Here is a 24,035-nt window from a genome sequence, read left to right as displayed (position 1 = left end):
GAGGTCTCGGAGGCGTTTCGCTAAGGGAAACCTAAGAGAAACCTACCTTACGTAAGTTACATATGTGTAGGGAACTAGGGGGCCTTTCCCGAAGCCTCCCTGAAGAATTTCTAGAAATTTCTGGGGAGCAAAAAAATACGCCGCGATAAATAACGTAAAGTGAGTTTGACAGGGTTTCGAGAGAATAAATATGACGAAAATCAATCTTTCCTCGTGGCAAACGCATACACGCAAACGAGAATAAATATCCATTCAATTTTATTTAAAATATAATTTTATAGGGAAAACACAATTCTTTTTACATTTTTTAAATATTTATTTCGCGCAAAATTTTTGGTATAAAAATGGCGAAATAATAATCCGCTCCGCGAACGAAGTAATGCGATAATAATAAATTCGGCAATCCGTAATAATAAACTTTAATAAAAGCGAGAGATAAACAACGCTAAAGCTGCTTATTGGATCGTCAATAAATGTTAAAGGTACGTGAAAAAGTGATATTTTACAACGATATAATCTGACACGGGAGATGCGCGGATTATGATTCTCTCCTTTTCTCTATATCATCAGAAACAACCATTATAATTTATCAATATGTGGGCTAATGCATCCGATAACCTGTGACGATGGAAAATAATCTGGCATCGTTAAAGAGATGCGAAAATATAACTCACGGGAATTAATTTAATATTTTAATACCTAATGGAGTCGTTCTCCCCCTCTCTCTCTCTCTCTCTCTTTCTGAACGGGTCACATTACATTCCCATTTCATTTCATAACTTTTGTGTTCTCGAGATTCCGTATAAACAATTTTCCAATTTTTTTAATTTTTATCATTTTATGTAGTAATTTTAAATAAATTTAAATATGAAGAGATACAACATATATATAATATAAATATATATATATATGTAACATATTTAAATAAGTCTATCAAATATACTTTACATTTTTAAGAGAGAATAATAAAAATTAATTGATATTAAGTTCTTAATAATAAACCTTTAAATTTTTGTGATCGATTTACTTTTTCTGTAAAACAATCAGTATATTATAAAACGATGAAAATTTGGCTTGTAAAACCTAAAGTCCTAGGAATTTCATTTTTATTATGAATTTATTAATGTTTATAAAATTTAGTTAATTCATTTAAATAAAATAAAATAAAAGTTTTAATAAAAAAAGGAGATATTACATAAAATAAAAATATATGCAATGTATTTAAATGAGTGTAATATATAATAGCAATTAAATTTAACATTTTCAAGCAAGAAAAATAAAAATTAATTGGTATGATTTTTTAAATAAAAATAAACTTTCGAATTGCTGCAATTGATATTTATTTTTTCTGTAAAAAAATTAAATAATAAAAAATTTTTCTCTAAAATTTAAAGTCTTAAGGTGATCCTAAATGAATTTGTTTTCCGAGCGATTATTTCTTTTTAGATAGGTTATTGACAGTTTGTACATACAAAATAAGACCAGGACGGATTTGGCATTAAATAAAGGAATATAAGTGAATGCTTAGATATTAAAAAATTAGCATATGTGCACACAATTGTCAATAAAAAGAATAACCTATCTAAAAAGAAATAATCGCTCGGTCGATAAAACAGCAGCAGCATCCGTTTAAGATCCCCTTAAGAGGATGCCGGAGAGACGGCCGAACTCCGATAGGTTAGCACCACACATATCTAAACATATGCACGTATACACATATACACATGATAGGTTAGCACCACACATGTCTAAACATATGCACGTATACAACACATATGCGTGAAAATTTTCTGCACCGTTTTCTTATTTATTAGGCTTTTAAACTTATATCTAAAAATATACTAATACTTCTTCATTCAATTTTTAGTCGGAACCTATCTTATTTTGTACGTACAAACAGCAGAACTTTTATATTAAACAATTATTTTTTCGACCTGACGACAGAAGTCGATAAAGAAATTTTAGTTTTTAAATTTTTTCTTGTTTTTAACATAAAATCAGTAGGTTCCCACTTTGTTTCTGTACGTGTTTTAATTATGGAAAAGCATTTATTATTTTATTAAACCAATAAAAAGATTTCGGTGCAGAAAAATCTATAATCATCTGATCGATAAAACAGACATCCGGCTTTTAATATTTTCAGCATGCAATTAATTAACCATTCCTTATCTCGCGAAATTCTGCGGAAGGAGGAAACGCTATTCACAAAAGTGACATGCGATTGCGAGGATCCGGAAGGGATGACGGGAATAATGAGGCAGAAATCATTTAAACAAATGCCAGTTATTATCGGCGAGAGTTTCCGACTTTCTTCCTTCCTCGTCTTCTTCTGTCTTTCAGCCTCCTTAGCCATGGGCTCTCTTCACCGAAACTCTCCGCCAACTTTCCGAACATCGCACAGCCCCGACTAGAGATGGGCCGACGCCGCTTTAACCGCAACTTCGTTCGTCTTCGTGTATCCGCGACGCGGAATCCATTATAATGCGCGGTAACTTTGTAGTACGAACGAGTTCGGGAACGTCGTCGCTCCATTTTGCCCGCTCCCATTGCCGCGACTCAGTTCTTCCAAACGGCGGGACAAGAGTTGCCCGGAGGAGAGCCTGCTGCCCCCGGGGCTGCAAAAGAGTTGTTCTAGAGAGTTGCGAGAAATTTGCTTCGGGCTTTTGGTAGGATTCTAGGAAGAGTCCGGGATTGCGGACTAGTTCCCGCAAAGGTTCCGGAAGAAGAGAAGTTGCTCGGAGAGAGAGAGAGAGAGAACTTCCTTTAGGTTACCGAAGACTTGGCCGAAGAGCAGAGAAGCACATTTGGCTGCTTATCTCTTTCTCCTCTTCTGATACATATTTGATATTTCTGGTATCGCGATTTTTTTCGCGGGAATCGACATTTTTTGATATGAAAATTAAATTTAAAATATTCTTGTCCATCTTCTCTTTACAAGAGTTGAGAAATTCGCGGAAATTGTTAATCCAGAAATTCGAAAGTTCGAGTATCCCCGGTGCATTCTAATATAAATGATTGCCGAGTCTGCGATTTATTTCCGTAAACAGACTCGATCAGTCTCTCTCGTTGAGACTTCAGTGAGAAAAGTCCCGCGGGTTTCGCGATCGTAAAAGTTCTCAGAATCCTCATCTTAGTACGTTTCAATACGAATCGTGGAATAGCCTCGGATCATCGCGATATCGTATATCATCGAATTTTAGTGCCGCAGTTCCGTATAAATACGAGAAGGTAAGGAAGGGAAAACGGTGAGAAAGTTCGATTTTAGTTTTAGGAAGGTAGCCAGTGATTTTAATACAGCGGCTCGCGAATATAAGATGACGGTCAATCCGGCGATTTATCGACGTCGGTGCTCGCCCTCTAACCGGATAACGCTCATAAAATTCTTCCAGAATTTGTCTCGCAAAACGCGCAGTACCTATCTCGTCCAGTCGTCAGAAAAGACGATTCTAATGTTGATCCGTCCAGTTACATTGTAGCAAGTACTGCACTGGCAATAATTTTTGATCCACATTTCAAGTTTAATTGCATCACAACAATTTTACACCTTTTTATTAATGTTAATTACCAGGATATCAACTGCGTGTTTTTCAGATATTGAAAATTGAATTGCATTGTGACAATTTTTTTCTGACCAATTATACATTGACAGAAAGATCAAAGTTTTGCTTTGAATACATATTCATTGACTGAAAAATTAAAAAAGGATTTCTCTCTGTTTTAACTAAAAAATTTAATTAAAAAAATATTATTAAAATGACAAATAAGTTAATATAATTCTGTATTGCTCCTCTTCCTGCTTCTTTAATCGCATAATTCTTACGGCAATAATTTTTGATCCACATTCCAAACTTAACTGTATCACCTCTACTTTGATCCTTCTCTCGATGCATAATTGATTTAAAAAAAATTGTCACAGTGCAATGTGTTAAAAAAACGCAGTTGATATCCTGGTAATTAACATTGATAAAAAGGTGTAAAATTATACATTGACAGAAGGATCAAAGTTCCTCTTTGAATACCTATTCATTGACTGAAAAATTAAAAAAGAATTTCTCTCTTTCTCCCTGTTTTAATTCAACTAAAAATAATATTATTAAAATTTGAAATAAGTTAATATAATCCTGCATTGCTCCTCTTCCTGCTTCTTTAATCGCATAATTCTTACGGCAATAATTTTCGATCCACATTCCAAACTTAACTGTATCACCTCTACTTTGACTCTTCTCTCGATGTATAATTGATCAAAAAAAAAAATTTCAGTGCAATATGTTAAAAACACGCAGTTGACATCCTGATGATTAACAATGTAAAAATTTGCAAAAGGATCAAAGTTTTGCTTTGAATGCCTGCTCATGGACTGAAAAATTAAAATAGAATCTCTCTCTCTCTCTCTGTTTTAATTTAACTAAAAATAATATTAAAATATAAAATGAGTTAATATCAATTAATCCTGCATTGCTTCTCTTCGTGTCCCTTTAATCGCATAATTCTTACGCTTGTAACTCGCAATTGCCCGCGATCGGCTTAATTCCTATATAATCCCGACGACTGTCTGGCCAAGTTCGAGATATCTTTAGGTAATGTGTAAGTTATGATTCTCAAAAGGGTTAAGTTTGAAGAATCCGGGATGATCCAGGATTGCCGGGCGGCTCTTGAAATCCGGCCTCCGACACAACGCTTTAGAAGAGAGGAACCCGTCTCCAAAATCCTTAATTAAAGAACGTAATTCGCGGGCGTCGGAGAGGCGCGCCGTCTAATTGTTTAATTCTTCGTCGGTCATTAAACTTTTTCCCCCGACTGAATTGGCGGAACGTGATATCGAGGAGATCCGAGAAAGGAGACGAATCGACGACGGTTGTAAGTGGAAAGCCCCGAGATTTAGTGAGGCAATTAGTCGCTAACCTGGCAATTAAAACGATCGCGTCGCCACCAATTAGCACTCGCCTTACGTACATTTGCTTTCTAATAACCCGTTAAGTCGTCTCTCCTCCTGCCACAATCAATGTTCCGCGTCATTATGCAGCCGTTACGTCGTCGCACTGTATTCGTCATTTCGCATGCAGACCAATCTAGCTGACAAACACAGAGGGATGGTCAAAGTTTGATTAGGTACCGTCCGTGATTGACGCGTGTAACGAAGATCAAGGGCTTAAAAAAGAAAGGGCTTCGTGTCCCGAGCGCAATTACATTTCGTCGGTTTCTCAATCACGTTCCTGCTGCAGAACTTTCCTGCAGCATTAATTAATATCAACTTATTTTATATTTTCTTAAGGGAATGCGGCCGCTGCTCTGTTTTACCGACTTTAAGTTAGGTTAGATTAAGTTTACTTTTTCTTGAATACAGATTGAAAAATTCTCCACGAAAGTACTGATAATAATGAATGGGGAGCGCTAATGCAAGAGGCCGATAAAAAAACTGTAATTTTTTTCCATTTATTGTTTTTTTATACAAAATTACAGCGCTTCCCGTTTATCATCGGTACTTTAATTGTGGAGAAGAATTTTTTAATCTATAGCCAATAAAAAAAAGGCCTTTAAACTCAAAGTCGGTAAAACAGACATGGTCAGCATTTTCTTAAGTAAATGCTGTCGTTTTGTTTTACCGACTTTAAGTTAGGTTAGGTTTACTTTTTCTTGAATATACAGATTAAAAAATTCTCCACAAAAGTACTGATAATAATAAATGGGGAGCGCTGTCCGGCAACTAATTTTTGCTGTTTTATGTCTCGACATCAATTCCGCACGCAAATATATATACACATAATTATTTTTATACAAAATTACAGCGCTTCCCGTTCATCGTCGGTATTTTAATTGTGGAGAAGAATTTTTTAATCTATAGCCAATAAAAAAAAGGCCTTTAAACTCAAAGTCGGTAAAACAGACATGGTCAGCATTTCCTTAAGTAAATGCTGTCGTTGTTTTGTTTTACCGACTTTAAGTTAGATTAGGTTTACTTTTTCTTGAATATACAGATTGAAAAATTCTCCACACAAGTACTGATAATAATGAATGGGGAGCGCTGTCCGGCAACTAATTTTCCGCACGCAAATATACATACACATAATTAATTCAAGTACAAATCTTTTGATACAGGCTTTTAATCTCATTTTTATTACTTCTGTATTATTTTTTTGTCATCTCTATTGGGAGCGCCATATTTTGTGCACAAATAAACTGCAGAACTTTTGCATTAAGTATTTTTATGAGCTGATGCAAGAGGCCAATAAAAAAAACAATATTTTTTAAATTTTTATTGTTTTTTTCATACAAAATTACAGTGCTCCCCGTTTATCATTATCAGTACTTTAATTGTGGAAAAAAATTTTTCAATCTGTATAGCAAATAAAAAAATAAGCCTTTGAACTCAAAGTCGGTAAAACAGTCATGGTCAGTATCCTCTTAATACTTTTTAATGAAAATTAGAAAAAATTGACGTTAGTCAATATTTAAATAAATGACTAAATATTTAATAGAGTTGAATTATGTATGTATATGTTTTTGCTGAGAATTTATAGTGACAAAAATTTGTCGCAAACCCGTTAAACAAAATTTCTCGAATATATACATATATCGACTCGAGCAGCGTTTCGAAATGTTCGCTTTTAAGCGAAATGGCGCGTCTTATCACATTCTTTTTCTGCGGCAGCGAAAATAGCACCCAGCACCTTTACGTGCTTTTTCCAGGCTAGCAACGTAAAATCACAGTCACGTAACCGTCACGGCTCGGTGCTCGAGTTTTACGAGCGAGGTGGACGACGTAGATATATCCGTAGAGTCCTGGACGTGTGGGAGACTTTGGATGTGCGCAGGGAAACGTCCTACGTTCGAGAAAGGAACTACGGCCTCGGCTTCGGTCGCCTGCGGTAAAAATCGTAAAGATTGCGACGCCGCACTCGTCGACGCTTCGAAAAAGACGTCCTCGTTTCTGAAGTTCATCTTTTCAAGGTGGCCGGCGAAGCGACCGTAATTCGAGTTAATGGCCGTCGAAGAAGAGAAGGGCCCCGGCGCGGTCTGATCTCCGCTTGAAATATTGCTCTCGACCTTACCCTCTTTCGTTCATCTCCCTCTTCAACCCCTTTGCAACCCCTCGCGTCTTTCACCTCATCCTCGTTCCTTTCTTCTCCGCGCTCGCGACAGCGAGTCCCTGATTAATAGTCCTTCGACCGAAACTTGCGAGGAATCAATGGCAGACGATGACAAGGCCGTTTATTGCCGGGGAAGTTCGACTGAAGGAAAGTGGGAAAAGTGAGATCAAGGACAATTGACGAGATGGGGAGATTTTAATTTGACTAATTTATGACTTATAAACGTCACTTTTCCATCGTTGTTAAACGAAAAAATATAATTGGCACATTGAAAGCATAGGAACCTTGATATTTTTTATAATATCTGCGATACTTTTCATATACTTTTCTAATTAACTTTATATTTTTTATATTACTATCATTTTTTAAATGAGAAATTAATGTCTAAAAATTTTCGCGTAATTCTATATAGAGGTGAAATATAATAAAATGTAATTATTTTTAATTTTGTAAATTATATTTTATTATATCTATTATATTATATTTTACCTTTATATAAAGTTACACGAAAATTCCTCCTTAAAAAGATAGAATTAATAATTTAATAATAATAAATGATTTTAATTTTCGATTGTGTTATAATTTAATTTAAAATATTTATTAAATTGTTACAATATATATTATAGATAACACAGTGTATTGGTTAATTTCTTTTGTCAATTTGCATCGTATCGGTGTGAGGGACATTTCTATTAAATTATCTTCACGTCAAATATTTATCATGGCTGAAAAGGGTTTCTTCCAGCACGGCTGAGTCATAATCATCGTTAATCCTAGGTCGATCGTAAAAGAAAAAAAAACGCAAGGTCTCGAAAGAGAGAATAGGCGACGTTCCTTTGCGTTAATCGTCGCTTTATTGTCATTCCAGGACGATTCTTTCCGTAACTCTATTATCGGCGCCTCTCTCTAATCACATTGTGCTACCAATAAAAGAGCCACGAGGGTTGAAAGGTGCGCCGTGATGGAAACGTCCCGCAAATTTTCTCTCCCTTCAACACTCTTAATGTAACGAAAATTATTATGCTGGTGCTAATGCGTGGAAAGTAATTTCAGCCCCGTCATATTTAGATCCGAAACGGCTTATTTTCCAACGCAAGAAATTCGTAGCCTGAACGAAAGGATAATTACGCATTCCCGACTCAACGTTTCAAATATTATATTCATATTTTAATACGACGCGTACACCTGTTTTGCGATTTTGGTAATTAATCATTATTATTATTATTATTGTACGAGGTTTTCACAAGGTTTAAACGTCCTAAGTTAAACTATGAATTTAGGACCTCCCGAGAAAGTAAGAAAGCTTGTCTGGAGGATTTCGCTCAAACAAAGCGGACGTCTCCAGAGAAACTTTCTTACTTATTTCGAGATTATTCATATTTTAATTCATATTTTAAGTCTTCAGACATTTTACCTTATAAAGATCTCGTATAGTTTTTATAACTAATATTTTTTTAATAATTTTATTTCATTATTTAATAAATGTGTGAAAAGAATTTCTAAGAGAGATATCATTTTTTTTTTTTAGCAATATTCCTTTCTTTAAATTTCACCAATTTTATTTTGTTTTTGATTGCTCGATATCAATTATAATATCGGTTTTACAAAAAAACTGACGTAATTTTTGTGACAATTTTTTAAATATATTATATTTAAATGTGTATTTTAAAATTAAAAATTAAATTACTTAAGCACATTCGTGTGACAAAATTTAATCTACAAAAAATAAAAAAAATAAAATTTTTAATCTTGAAAATTATTTTAACACAAATAATAATCTATAAAATATTTAAATAAATATTCTTGTGAAAAAGAGCATATGTATGAATAAAAAATAAATTAAAATGATAATTTTTATTTCACTCAAAATATATGCAGGTGAAAAAATTAAAAATTCCTACCAAACTGAGATAAATATAACTGACAATTTTTCCACAAGCATTAAGAAAAAAAAGAATGAAAATTCACCGTCGATGGCTAATAAGTAGGCGGTGGAATAAATTCGGTGGCGCGAACAGAAAGCGGAAAACAACCATAAACTGTTAACAAGCGTTCCACCACTAACGCTGAAAATTTCACGTAACATGCACGATCCTTGTTCTTATTTTCCCAACATCCTGCCGCTGGGGAGCGGCATGTTTCATTTATAAAATCCACATTCTTTTATACCCGCCATAAATGCGTAAAACGCCACTTGTCTTTCTCCCTCTGCCACCCTTTCATCCTTTCTCTCTCTCTCTATCCTCATACGTCGCGAAATTTATGCGACAGGGTTTGCCCGCACCGGACTCTATATTCCTACTTAACAGTCGCCCGTTATATTTTCACGAGGCAACGCGACTGTCTCGTATTTCACGGCCAGGATTATGCCGAACCCTTCAGCGCGTGGCGAGAGAACCGCCCTCGCGAGGCTTTTCCCAGGGAAAATTTCCATCTCCCGTGAAAAATAATTACTGCGCAGCGTTTCGCATCGCGAGGATTAGAACTCGAGGAGATTCAAGGAGTCACAATGAGATATTCCGAGAAATTACGAATATTTCTCATCACATATGCGGATATGTATAGATTAGATTTCTGTTGAAGTAAGGTGTATAGATTAGTTTTTTCTGTTAAAGTAAGTCTCAAGATTAATAAAATTTAATTTTAATTTTTAACTGGTATATATTTTGAGTCGAGTAAACCATAATTTTAATTTTCTATCTATTACTCATATATGTACACTGTAAAACATATGTAATATGTTACACAAAAATATGTAAAATTACATAAATAATAAGTGTAAAGTTACACGATAAATAATAGAAATGTTTACCTTATGTTTATCTTTATTTATCATGCAATTTTACATTTATTATTTATGTAATTTTACATATTTGTTTACAGTGTAGATACTCTTTTTGATAAGAATATTTATTTTTATATTTTATAAATTATTATATGCGTTATACAATAAATTAATAGAGTTTTAATTTTTTATTTGCATATATTTTGAATAAAATAAATTTTATTATTTTAATTGTCCATATATATATCGATATATACATATTGTGGTTAAATACCGGCATTTGAAGATTCCATAATAAATTTTGCAGAGAAATTCGCAATTACCGAAAAAATGTGTGTATGTGTGCACATATGCGATAAATATTATATTACATTATATTGATAATACTAAAGAAGAGTTTTATTCTTTCTGATTTTGCCATTGTGTATTTTTGTGTGTAAAATACGAATCTGTAAATTAAAATTGTCGCTTAAAATTGTGCTCTCAAATTGGAAAAAAGTTGCAATGGATTTCTTTCTCCTCCCGTAGGGAGGACGGATTTTAATTTACAGATTCGTGTTTTTCAAAATTGGGGACTACACTTTACTATGTTCTACATTTCACTGAATATTTAAAAAAATCGCAGAGATCGCGCAGAAGCTTCGACTATTATTTATTGTCGAGCGCGTATTAAAATAAGCTTAAAACAAATATGTAAGTGTGTTAAACAAAAAATTAACATCACGCATTGTATGAATATTATTTCTTCAATCTTTTAAGACTTACCATCTTATATTGTTTGCAATACAAATTTGTGTCTTATGATTTTCATAAAATTATTACCTAAAATTTAAATAAAAATTAATCAGACTCGGCAATATGCGCAGCAACAAAGTTGTAAACTGTAAGATATAAATGCATAGAAGAAATTATAATATTTATAAAATAATTGATATTTTAAAGAATAAAATTATTATTTATATTAGGTTTTTTAATTGATATATTAAATACATAATTAAAAATGTTACATTATTTTTATATCAAAATTTTTTTTAAATATAAACTTCTTTATAAAATTTGGTAAGAAAAATTCAGTTTGTTTTTCAAATAATTCTAAATAATTTTTTACAAAATATATAAAAATATATTTAATAAATTTATTAATATTAAATATTTAAATAATTTTGAAAATAAAACAAGCAAATATTTCAATAATCCATATTACAAAATAATGCACAATGCAAACATGAGAATATCATAATTAAGCTTAAATGAAGAATATTAAATAAATAATATTTCTATTTTTATTTAATAAATAAATAATATACTATTTCTACTAAATAAATTTCATTTTAAATCAACACTTCAACAACAACGCCTGCGGCTCAATAGCTCTTTTATTTCTCCATCGTTTTTGAAATAAATAATAATTTAATAAAATAAATAACAGTAATAATGAAATAAATAATAAATATATTATTTACCATTTATTTGTTCCGTCATCGCCCGATGTCATCCCGGGCCTCCTCTCTCTCTTTTTCCTCCTTGTTCCCTGGTGGCACTCACATGCGAAATTCACTCGCTAAAACACTATTAGTTTAATACAAAAATCGCGCGCGTATTAATCACAAGAATATTATTATTACGATCGCGCGACATTGTCGTAATCGATTTTTGCAAAAATTACGATCTTTATTCGACACCGTCATAGGTTCGCGCGCGCAAACTTTCGGCGAGATTCCCGGCTGACGAGATTAATTTCGCGCGTGCCACCGCAATTACGATGTCGGCACGCGCGCCGCGATCGTACTTAGACAATAATTAACGACGCAAATTATGGTTTACTTGACTCACTAATTAATACACTTACACTCATACTTTTGCGGGCCGACACGAATAAATGCCCGACGTTGCATTGATTACAAACAATGCAAAGTGCGCCGCGCTGTCAAGCCGCACTGCTGCCGCCGACGGGACGCGTCCGAACTAGCTCGAAGCCGCCCGAACATCGGGCCCTAAAATCACTAGATTTATAAAGTACCGCAATCCATTGTTTTTTTTGGCGTCAAAATGGTGTCAAGTGATGCAATAATGCACACTTTGTGTAAGCTATTTATGCAATTTTTTGTGATTTACGATTTTATCTTTTTTCATTCGCAAAAAATAAAATTATGAAATTCATTTCAAACAAATATTGCTGTTTTACGTGACGTCAAAATGGCGATTTTTGTTACTAATTGCGGTACTTTGTAAATCTAGTGACTTTATCGGGCCCCGATGTGCCGCGACCTCTATCCCCCAGTCACATTGCAGTATCAACTCGAGTCAAAAGTTTGCGCGTAGTAATATTCTCATCGTGATGAATATACGCGTGATTTTTGTAATAAATTAGCGTTTTCGCGAGTGAATTTCGCGTGTGAGTGCCAAAAGGGAACAAGAAGGAACGGATGAAAAAGAGGAGAAGAGAAGAGGCCCGTCGGGCAAAAAAAAAAACGACTAAGCAACTATATGATAAATAATTTTTTTATTATTTATTTTATTACTACTATTACTTATTTTATTGTACTATTATTTATTTTTATTTTTTATTTAAGCTTAATTAAATATTCTCGTACTTCCAAGGTATATTTTTGTGCATTATTTTTATATTTTTATATTTTTATATTCTGTTTGAGTTATTTATTTTTAATATAAAGTATTATATGTATAATATTTACTTGCTTTATTTTTAAAAATTATTTAAATGTTGAATATTTATAAATTGATAAAATATTTTTGTTTTTATTAACAAATTATTATTTAGATTATTTATAAAAAAAAAATTAAATTTTCCTTTTTTATAGAAAGAAATATATATCTTTAAAAATGTTTTGATAAAAATAATGTAATATTTTTAATTAAATATCTATTTAATAAATCAATAATAAAACTCAATGTGAATAATTTTACATTTAAAATATCAATTATTTTAAATTTTATTTTTTAATTTTTATATATTTATATTTTATAGTTCACAACTCCATTGTTGCACATCATATCAGTGAGTAATGAATTTTTACTTAAAATTATGGGTAATAATTTTGTGAAAATCATGTATTAGAGCGAGATGTGTATCGCAAACAATATGAGGTTCAATATGACGTGCAACTTCTTGAAGACATTTATTTTTTTTTTAACACACTCTTGCACAATTTTCGATTTATTTTAATTCGCGCTCGAATAAGCTCTCTCTCCTTCAATATTATCATTATATTATATAATATATGTCACGTATTAAATTATATTATATATCACATTATATTTCATTACATTGATAATCTTTCGGTAATTATCATTGAAATAGAATATTGATTGACATGGCTTGATATGGCACATTTGGCCACATTTTATACAAAATTGAAAATTATCTTTCGCACTTTCACCTGCTTTACGCGTTTTTCAGTAAGCACGCAGAGTTGAAATCGTCGTGTCATAACATAATGTTTATAGCCTCGCCAGTATTTTATTACAATAGTCACGTTGTTTAACGTGCTCTTTGGCTGATAAAAAATAAAATATAGACGTAAGAAATCCTCAAACTTGCAAAATAAAATTCTCGAATTTCTCGCAGTACATCTCTTATCGCGGATCTAAATTAGGTCGTCGAAAGTATGAGATATACGCTCCCCTCGGAAAATGTGCGAGAAGATAAGAGAAGAGGGAAAGGGTCCAAAGTGGGTCGTTGAGGAAGAAAGATACACCGATGTCGGAGAAACCGATGGGTTATGGAGCGATTAGGTGCAATTAGCTGCGTAATCGTAGTCGTGACTGGAAACTCCATTTCGTTTGCTCTCATACTGTAGTCATCGTGTTTTATCTTGTCTCCACTTCACTTAACAAGATAAGAAAGTTTTCCAAAGATTACGAAACTTATCCATTAAATTGCATGCACGAAATTGGATCAAATCGCGATAAAAATATTTTACACTTCTTCCTCTCGCCATCTTATTTAAAAAAATTCAATCTCTCGGAATTTATACAATTTATTACAATATTTTCCTTATTGTATATATAAACCGATAAAACTGATAAAGTGTGACAGACTTAAATCGATTCCACTTCTTATATAAAATATTAAGAGAAAAAGGAAAGAAAAACTTTCTCCTCTAAAGAGATAAAAGTTGTTACATCAAATATTGCTTGGAAAATCGTTTATCTCGTGATATTTTCTAAAAAGAAAGGAAAAAGAAAAGAACGCGTAACACATAATAATTTCTCGTGGAACAGTCTTCTCTCTCTCTCTCTCTCTCTCTCTCTCTCTCTCTCTCTCTCTCTCTTTCAAGGAAAAATAAAAGTTTGACCAGTCGTCGCTTTCGGACAATATATTTGGAAATTGTAAACGAGAAGAGAATGTTTTCCATCAATCAGAGTCGCATATACAAGTAGCTTGCTTGAAATTTCAAAGTCTTTTGTCATTTATAAAACGATGACTGCCGACACAAAAACTATAGAAGTTAGAGGAGGCAGAGAGAAAATAAAGAAGACTATTTCTGATCTATCTTCTCTTCCTCGTTATTTAATGGGATTTCTTGAGTCTGTGCTTTCTAAATCTCTATAATCCTTATAGCACCTGCATTTACCCCCAGTGAATAATATGGAAATAATGGATATTTGTGTTTCCAATAAGAGAACCCCTTTGTATCGCTGTTTTTAAGACGTTATAACTGACGTAGTAAAATTGCTTGTATATATCTCAGCTGAGATCGGTTATACGAATTATGATAAACGTCATCTATTTAACATGTTAGCTTATGTTGACATTACATTATTGTATTTTTCTTATTTTTCTCTCTTTTACGATGTCTGTACATTCATATAGAATTCCATAAAAGATATACAATTTTCTTCTAGTTTTTTTCCAATTAAAATAAAATCTTAAAATCAAAATAAATTAATATTAAAATTATCGAAGTAAATTAAATTTATCTTATTAAGTACTGAAATATAAGATTTGCATTTATATTCTCTGTTATCTTTCCTTTTAGTCCAGTAAAATTAGATTTAGGTCGAAAAAGAGCAAAACTTTATAAAAATTAGGAGCAAGCTGAATTTTTGTGGAAACCTTTATTTCGATGTTCTAATGAAATCCTGAAAAGTACCCTTAACTTCATCCAAGGCGTTTTTTATAGGGTACAAATTTTAGTTTCTCGCCATTATCTCGAAAACTATCAATTTTTTCAGAAAAATAGATATTATCAAAATTGTAGCTCATAAAATTCTCTACAAAAAGGGTCATTATACTTTTCTTCGTACAACAAATCGTTTTTGAGTAAAAACGTGCGGTAAAGTTATAATTTTTCTGCATCTCTTGTATTCAGACATAATTCGCTCTATATCTTCAAAACGGTTAATTCCACGAAAAAATGTATAATGATCTTTTTTATAGGGAATTTTATGATCTACAATTTTGATAATAATTATTTTTCTCGAAAAATTGATAGTTTTCGAGATAGTGGCAAAAAACCAAAATTCACCCCCAATAAAAAAACGCTGTAGATAAAATTAAGGGTACTTTTCAGGATTTCATTAGAACATCGAAATAAAGGTCTCCACAAAAATTCAGCTTGATCCTAATTTTCATGAAATTAAAGTCTAATTTTACTGGACTATTTTGTCTCCCTCTCAATTTTCTTATTAAATTATTGTGTCTAATTGAGTTTGCCAAAAGAAAAAAAAAGAAAGAACAAACACAATTCGAGACGGACTTTTCGCGCAACTTATTTCTGTATCGCAGTTTCACGGGCCTCCCGGAAAAAGCGAGACAATGTATAAAGCGGTTTATGACTCGCGGCGAGGGTGTCGGCATGTTTCTACCCCATTTTCACCTTTATCCGGGTCCGGATTATCGCCCGGCCACGCCGACATTGCGGCGCAGTATTTTCGCGGGCATGTAACCTGGCCCCCACGAAAATCCCGCGCACGATGTCGGGGTAATTCTATTATTATAGTCGGCTGGAGGATGTTAATCCTTCCATTTTGTGTCTCCTGAAAAGGAACGGCGACTATATACCCCCGTAATTTCACCGACGTCCCGCCGAGTGGCCGAGCTATTATCTAGGTCATTCTCGCGGAATTCGCAAACTATCACATTACTCTATTAATGTTGTAATAAATAAGCCATTTATGCATTTATATACCGCAAGTATCCCGAGATAGAATATCCATGGCACGACCACGTACACTCGGTTTGAGTGATAAGGTCACGTTAACATGGACCCGGATTATACAGTTCCTTAATAAAATTTGAAATTCTATAATTCTATATTATAATTTTAGTGTGTTAATACTTGTGATTGTTAATTACAATTTTATCTTTAAAGAATATATTCCGAATTAATTCAGAATACATTCAAAATTAATTTAAAGTCAATTTTAAAACAACAAATTCAAAATTAATTCTGAATTAATGAGATTATTTTGAATAAGTCAACATGGATTCATATGATTGCAATGATTCTTCAATAACATTCTTAGAAGTTCTAAATTATATTATGTTAATACTTGTAATTTAATTACAATCTTGTTTTTAAGGAATATATTCTAAATTAATTCAGAATAAAATTAAACTTAATTAAAAATTAATTCAGAATAAAATCAGAATTAATTTAAAATTAATTCTGAATTAATGGGATCATTTTCAACAATCAATATGGGTTCAAATTGCAGTGATTCCTCAATAATATTTATAGAAATTCCAAATTATAATTTTATTACGTCAATACTTATCATTTAATTACGATTTTGTTTTAAAGAATACACCACATTCTGAATTCTGAATTAATTTAGATACTAATATTTGATGTAACATATAAAGTGACAACACATTATAATTTCCAAAAATAATTTTGCAATTCGGACTTATATTAATTTGAACTTTACTGAAATAATTCTGTTAATGAATTCGCATATATCAAAATCCAATGTAGCAATAAAATTAATTATGACATAACTTTGAACTAATTAACCAAAGTCAAAACTGCACGTGAAACATGTAATCGAGACACACACATATACCATATAAGCCCTGATTTGACTTAGCATTCCGAGGTTATACGTTACAACACTACCAAATACAAATATTTGGCATACCTCACTAAAGACCATTCTAAACAGGAAACGAAAATGGTACATTACACGAACAGGCAATCGCGGGGATGAATCGATAAATTCGACGAGTAACGCGAACACACGCGATAACTCGCGGGTCGCAAGAGACGCAAAAAAAACAAAAAACAAAAAAACAGTCAAAAAATGCAAAATCGTCCGTGGTACGTCGGTATTATTTGCGCGTTAAGGGAAGCGATTACGCCGAGCGGAAATGACAGGCGAGTCTCTCGGGAGGGCAGCACGCGTCGGACAATAAAGTCGGAAGCGCAGCTCGCTCGAGATCAATCGCGCGTGCGCGGCGGACGTCGTAATGACGCGCTTCGCGCATTCGAATAACAACAATACGCATACACGCGATACCGGGATGATCTATACACCGTGCCGTAATTCGAAGATTTATATATATACGAGAGCTGCGGAGTTCTGTGCGCGCGAGAGAGAGAGAGACCACCGTTAAAAACCGCAATGACCGCCGGTGCGTGCGCCCGCATCTGCATGAACGAGCGTATCGTACGCGCGTATTCTACCGTGCTGATCAGAATAACGATCGATCCGCGTGCTTCGCCCGCAGCCCAAAGTCGATATCTCTCTCCGCGATATGCCGAAGCGAGTCGCGCGGACGCGCGATTCACGAATACTTGGAGCGAAGCCGGCAAAAATCCTTGCCTTCGAGAGTCGCATATTCGAATCGAAAGCTCGCCCGAGCGTAAGCTTGTTATTTATTGCCGAATAATCATGCCAAATATTTTTCCGAAATTATGCCGAAATGTTTTTCGGATACTATTTTGCAGTAATGTTCGAAAAATGTTTTCAAAATTATTTTTGCATAAATTTTGTACAAAAGAATTATTTCAATTACCGTATAAAAAGTTTTACGAAATATTCTTGATTTTTAATTTATAAAAAAATTAAAATTAAATAAATATGTAAAAATATAAAAATATAATATATAATATAAATATATAAAAAATATAATATTTTTGATATATTGTAATATATAAAAAATATTAGAAATTAGAAATTTATGGAAAATTATTACAGTAATTTTGGAAATTTTTTGCATTTGTTAGCATGTGCAAGTATTTTTTAAGCGACAAAAATATTACTTGCATATAAAAATAATTTGAAATTTATTTTCATCATTATTTTATGATTTTTGTAAATGTTAAGTTTTTAATTCTAATAAATTCAATAATATTAATTATTTTTAAAAAAATTTATATAATTGTTGACACACATATGCAAATAATATTAAACAAAAAAAGTAATATTAGACGAAATATATAAAATTAAAAGTTTATGAAAAAATTGTATTCCGCGATTCCAAATCCGCAATTTGTCGCTAGTCGGGTCATAAAATTGATCCAACAGCATGTGGCTATTACTCTGTCCCCTGTCCGAGGGTTAGATAGCGCAATTCCCGCGGGAGAAAGTTACCGAGGCGATAAGTGTTACAGTTGCACGACACTTTTTCAAGTCGTACAACGCATTGGGACTTTTGGCGGAGGAGAAAGGTTAGAGAAAAGTTGGAGAACCAGTTGAGATCATATAAAAGATGACTTCTCGCATGGTTTCCCAGATATAAAAGTTACTTCTAAGACCAGTCTCTGTTTTAATAACTCCTTTCTCATCCGTGAACGCCGCGTATATGTATTAATTTTTCCCGGCTTTTCCTTTCGCGCCGGCAGACAACGTTTTATTTAAAAAAAAATTTATGCAAATACATTCCATTCTATGAAAACTTGTAACAATTTAAGCGCGCGTTAGCTTATTCTATCTCGCGCTTGATAAAGTCGTTATAATAACTTACGGCAATATTGGCGAAGTCGCAAGTAGTAAAGCCTTACATAAGCCCGGCATGAAAGACCGGCATTGTCCTCCGGATACACCGGTCTATTAGCAATGGAAACAGGTATATTCGCGAATGTCCAGCGGTTCTCAAAGTCAATATAGCCCAGACACACTGGACATTTACTAACGCAACCCCACAAATTTCCGAACTTAAGCTCACCCGTTGATCGCGCTCACGTACCCCTACTTAAACTATTACATAGTTATCTTGGGAACTACGTTTATATTCGGTGTTTGCTGTTCGGTTACTCCGAAGGATATACCTATACGTTGCCAGAAACCAAAGCAAAGATGAATTCGAGACTTCCAAGTCCCAAAGATCAACTTAAACTTGAAACTGTCCGGATTTCTCACACGGAAGAAGAGTCCGAGAGCTTATCTGTCGTTCGATATTTAGTTAATACTGAATCAATATCTCACAAGCTATTCATTTATTATTTATTTTATGTATATTTTTGTTTTTATTATATATTATTTTATTATTTATTTTATATATATATATATATATATATATATATAAAATAAATAATAAAATAATATATAATAAAAACTAAAATATACATAAAATAAATAATAAATAAATATATATATACATATTTTATAGTATATCATGTAATTACATATAAAAAAATATTATATTATAATTATATATAATATACAAAGTGTTTCTTAAGTAAGTACAAAAAATTTAAGGATATATTCTCTAGCTTATTGTTTGAAGAAAAGGTCTTATAAACATATAAACTGCTTTATTTTCAAAATTTAAAATGTGAAAGTTGATTAGGCACACTGAAGTTCGAATTAAATGACTTTAAAGATTTTCATTGTTTTCCACAACTTTGACATTTTGTATTTTGAAAACGAAACGAAACATATCTTTCTTTCATAAAATAAACTAAGAAACATCCCCTCCAATTTTTTAATAGTTACTTACTTGTTAGAAAACCTCCTGTATATTATTTTATATTATGTTTATAATATATTTTATACTAAGGCTCGTGATTATCGATTAATCGATTAGAATTGAATGTCTTAATTAAAATCGCGTAATCAAAATTGATTAATCGTTTAATCGAGTATTAATCGTTTCCTTCGATTAATCGGTTTTAAATTAATCAATTAATCGATTTATTCAAAATCGATTAATCGATTTTGATAAATCGATTAATTTAAAACCAATTAATACTTGATTAAACGATTAATTAATTCATCAATTTTAAATAAATCGATTAATCGGTTAGAATCACGTGCTCTATTTTTTACACACATACATACAATTATATATTTAAGAATAAATGAAAATGTAACGTGCGCCTGAACGCGCTGTAAAAATCGGGAATAATTTTTAAACGTCAAAAGTCAGTATAAAATTGATCGAGAGGGTAAACTTTCTTCCAGAGAGACTTCCGAGAAAAAAGTTTGATCCCCGGTCAATGTCTCTTTCGAGGGTGGCTCGCAGGTGCAATTGTCGAACGAAACTGTGGACTGTAAAGTCGCGGCGTGATTTCTGTTATTTCACTGACGCGGCCCATCTATCCGCCCCGAGACCGGACGTGAACAATGAATTATCAATTTTCTGTCAGCGTCATCAATTATCGTAGAAGCGTCGAGCGGGCGCCCACGCGGTTTTTCTCCCGGAATGATCGCGCATCCCCCTGCGTCGTATATATATATATGTATATATATATATATATATGTATATATCGGGAGGCGATCGTTCATTAATTAAACCGCCGACCAATCAATCCATACCGGACACACCGTTGGCGGAAGCGTGACATGTGAAACGCGCGCAATAATTCCGCTACGAATTCCGCGCGCACATTTATTTTGTGATAAATCCAACAGCAATTTCTTTCTCGCGTCCGCGTCAGCGGACACACCGACGAAATTTGTAATATTTGTTAATTAATTCTTTCCCCGAGCGCGCGATTCTCGCGTAAATGGATTGATTTAAGCCGCCGTGAATAATTTTTAATTTATTGTTTACCGCTTCAGCTGTTCGTTTCTCCTTCTTCTTTTGTTTTTAACGTCGAGGACTCTTAATCCCTTAAGGTTGAGCGAGAGCCCGATTTTATCACGGGGTAAGGCACACGCCGAAAAATCCCGCCATAAATCCTACCGCGAATCGCCGATCGATCTTGGTGCCTGCAATCAATGCCTGTAATTGTTTATAACGTTGTTTATCGGCGGAGAGTCTGTCGAGCGTGTTCCGGCTTTATTCCCTTCCATAAATTACTTCCACCTAGCCTGCGTCCGTACCACCTGACAAGCGACTAATGTAAACGTGTCTCGTGACTGCTCGCGACATTTCCGACGTCGTTAACGAGAGCACATTTGTTTAAATAATCTACCATCGACGGACCGTCCGTGCGTATTTCCAGAAGCTAATGTATGTATATACATATACTGTACACTAAATAAAAATTTGTCTGTTATGTTTTAATTATATTTCTTCTCATTACTGTATGATTGAAATATAAAACAGAATACATATAAGAATAATCTTTTTTAATATTAATTATTTCGAACGCCGTCTCAATTTGAATTTAATTTATATGTTACGGATCAACATTGCTGAAGATTGTATTTAATAAAAATTAGTTTGTTATATTTTAATTATATTTTTGCTTATTTTACTGTATGATTGAAATATAAAACAGAATACGTATAAAAATAATTTTTTAGTATTAATTATTTTGAACGCTGTCTCATTTGAATTTAATTTATATGTTACAGATCAATCATTGCTGAAGACAACCTAGAAGGAGAAAATCTGGGAGAGATCGATCAAAGCTAGTGAGTATTCATTTTTATTTATTAGGTGTATTGAATCAAAATTTATAAAATTACTTAATTGTATTTCTTATTGTACGTATCACAAATATAAAATTCGCAATTAAATACAATATAAAATTAAATAATGCATAATAATAATTTTTTAAAATAAATTAATTAATGTGATTGCTTCTGCAATTTAAATTTTATTTGCATGTTACAGACAACGTAACTTTGCAGTTAACTCTACTGTTGCACATCGGTTGGCTGAGTGAAAAACTTTTATTTTATTACGAGATAACGATTTTGAAATTTGTTTAGAAATTAGTTTGTGTAGATGTAGATCTAGATTCTAGATTGTAAAATGTAAATGGTTGTAGATAATTCCGTTATCTCAAAATGTATGGATTGCATAATTAATTAAGTATATTTTAATTTAAAAAATAGGAAATTGTTTTATAATAATTACTATATTTAATATAATTTATTTTACAAAACACACCTTAATAATTTTACATTTTGTGTGTGATTGTAATATTATTACATTTGATTATATAATTATAATTACTTATTATTTTAACGTCGTAAATTGATTTTTATATTTATGTTTTGGAATCCATTTATTTGATTAATTACTCGATTTGATATTTGTATTAGAAAAATGTGAGCTCTAAATGATATTTTGCGAATATCGCGATTAAAAGAAAAATAAAAAAAATATTAATTAAAAATTTCCATATATCATTTATGACAATATTTTACAACTTTTAATTCAAACTGCTGACACGCTCGTTAGTTTATTTTATTATTATTTCATTTGAGATTCATCGGTTGCACTGTTGCGTAATTCAACATAAATAGACAGGCCGATAGAAATTGCATTAATTTTCAAGAATGGACCGACAAACTATTATAAAATTAATTATCGAATTTTTGCGACGCCCCACACTAAATAAAAAACAAAAACTTTTTTTTTATATAACATTAATTTATTAATATTAGTATACAATGAAAAAGTAAAAACTCATTATTGGTTAAACGGTTAATTCCACTAAAAATAGGAAAAAAAGTATAACGACCTTTTTTTTAGAGAATTTTATGAGCTACAATTTCGATAATAACTATTTTTCTCGAAAAATTGATAGTTTGCGAGATAGTGGCAAAAAACTTTAGCCCCTTTTAATCGCCATAAAATACGCCATAGATAAAATTAAGTATTAAAATATAATATATTTTAGGATTTTATTACAAAATCGAAATAAATGTAATTTATTAGATATATCTAATTTGTTAGATATATATAATTCAGTACATGTGGCGTGTCTTATCTAAGGTGCATGCGAATGCAAATTCGTGCAATGCGTAAAGTGTAATACACAATAAAAAACATAATCGCGCGTTTACATGCGGAAATACCGAGTAAAATGTCGTGCGTTTTAATGCGGGAGTTCCGTTCCGGAAAAATAAGAAAAAAAAAATTTTTATATACATTTTGATACTTTTATATGTAATAATTATATAAATTTTTTTATTAAAATTTATATTAAACAAATAGCTTTTACAACATTTTGAAAGTTATTAAATTATATATTTATTGATTATTGTATGTGTTTGTTTTAATAGTATAAATTCAATAGTTACAATAATTTCCAGAAATATTAATTATTCTGAGTGCTGCTAAAATTTGAATTCTATTTGTATGTCACAGATCAACGTAGCTCCGATGCAGTGATTCAACTTCGCTGTTGTTCCATTGGTGAGTAAACTATTATTTTATTAGTAGATAATAGTTTCGAAATTATAGATATGTAGATTTAAATTGTAGATTGTAACTGGTGATTATAGAGTTTAAAATAAATGGACAACAGATTAAGATAATTTCAGTTTAAAACAGAACTGAAAATTTTATAATATAATATATATTTAAGCTCTCTCTTTAATTATACATCATATATATTGAATCGAATTTATTTTATGTAACACACCCTAATAGAATATTATTAAGATTTTTTCTTGCTTTGGAAAAATTAATATATACCTATATATTGAACGAACGAATGCAAATTTTCGATATCGAAGAGAGATATCGGAAGATGAGCCAATATATTTTTTCCTCTAGGCTTTTTTATTTGATTTACTCTCTCTCTTGCACAGAATTTTCCCGAGAATATTTAACTTCCCGAATCTTTACGCTTCGAAGATCTATCTTTGCAGAGAGATTCGAAAAATTTGTTTTCCGACATTTTTCCTTAAATTTTCCTGCGATTTTTCGACTCTCCAAAATTTCGGCCCTCATAATTTTCACTTTCTCAGCCTTCCGAGGCATTTTTCGGTTTTTTTTTTTTTTTTTTCGTCGACTTTTCTCTTCCAAAAAATATATAACGTTATCCTCTTCCGTGTCCATTCGT

The 24,035-nt window shown here is 32.2% G+C and overlaps 1 protein-coding gene across 1 annotated transcript in view; it reads right to left on the bottom strand.

The window, feature by feature from the left end:
* The window catches only part of Nlg3 (Neuroligin 3), a 230,147-nt gene that overhangs the window by 173,187 nt on the left and 32,925 nt on the right, over positions 1–24,035 (bottom strand). The gene's annotated exons all lie outside the window — the stretch shown is intronic.

Source organism: Nylanderia fulva, unplaced genomic scaffold (assembly GCF_048542155.1).
Source record: "Nylanderia fulva isolate GAGA-0341 unplaced genomic scaffold, ASM4854215v1 Scaffold15, whole genome shotgun sequence".
NCBI classification, from domain to species: Eukaryota; Metazoa; Arthropoda; class Insecta; order Hymenoptera; family Formicidae; genus Nylanderia; species Nylanderia fulva.
The sequence above is the reverse complement of the archived record's forward strand: the minus strand, read 5'-3'. Positions and strand labels throughout refer to the sequence as shown.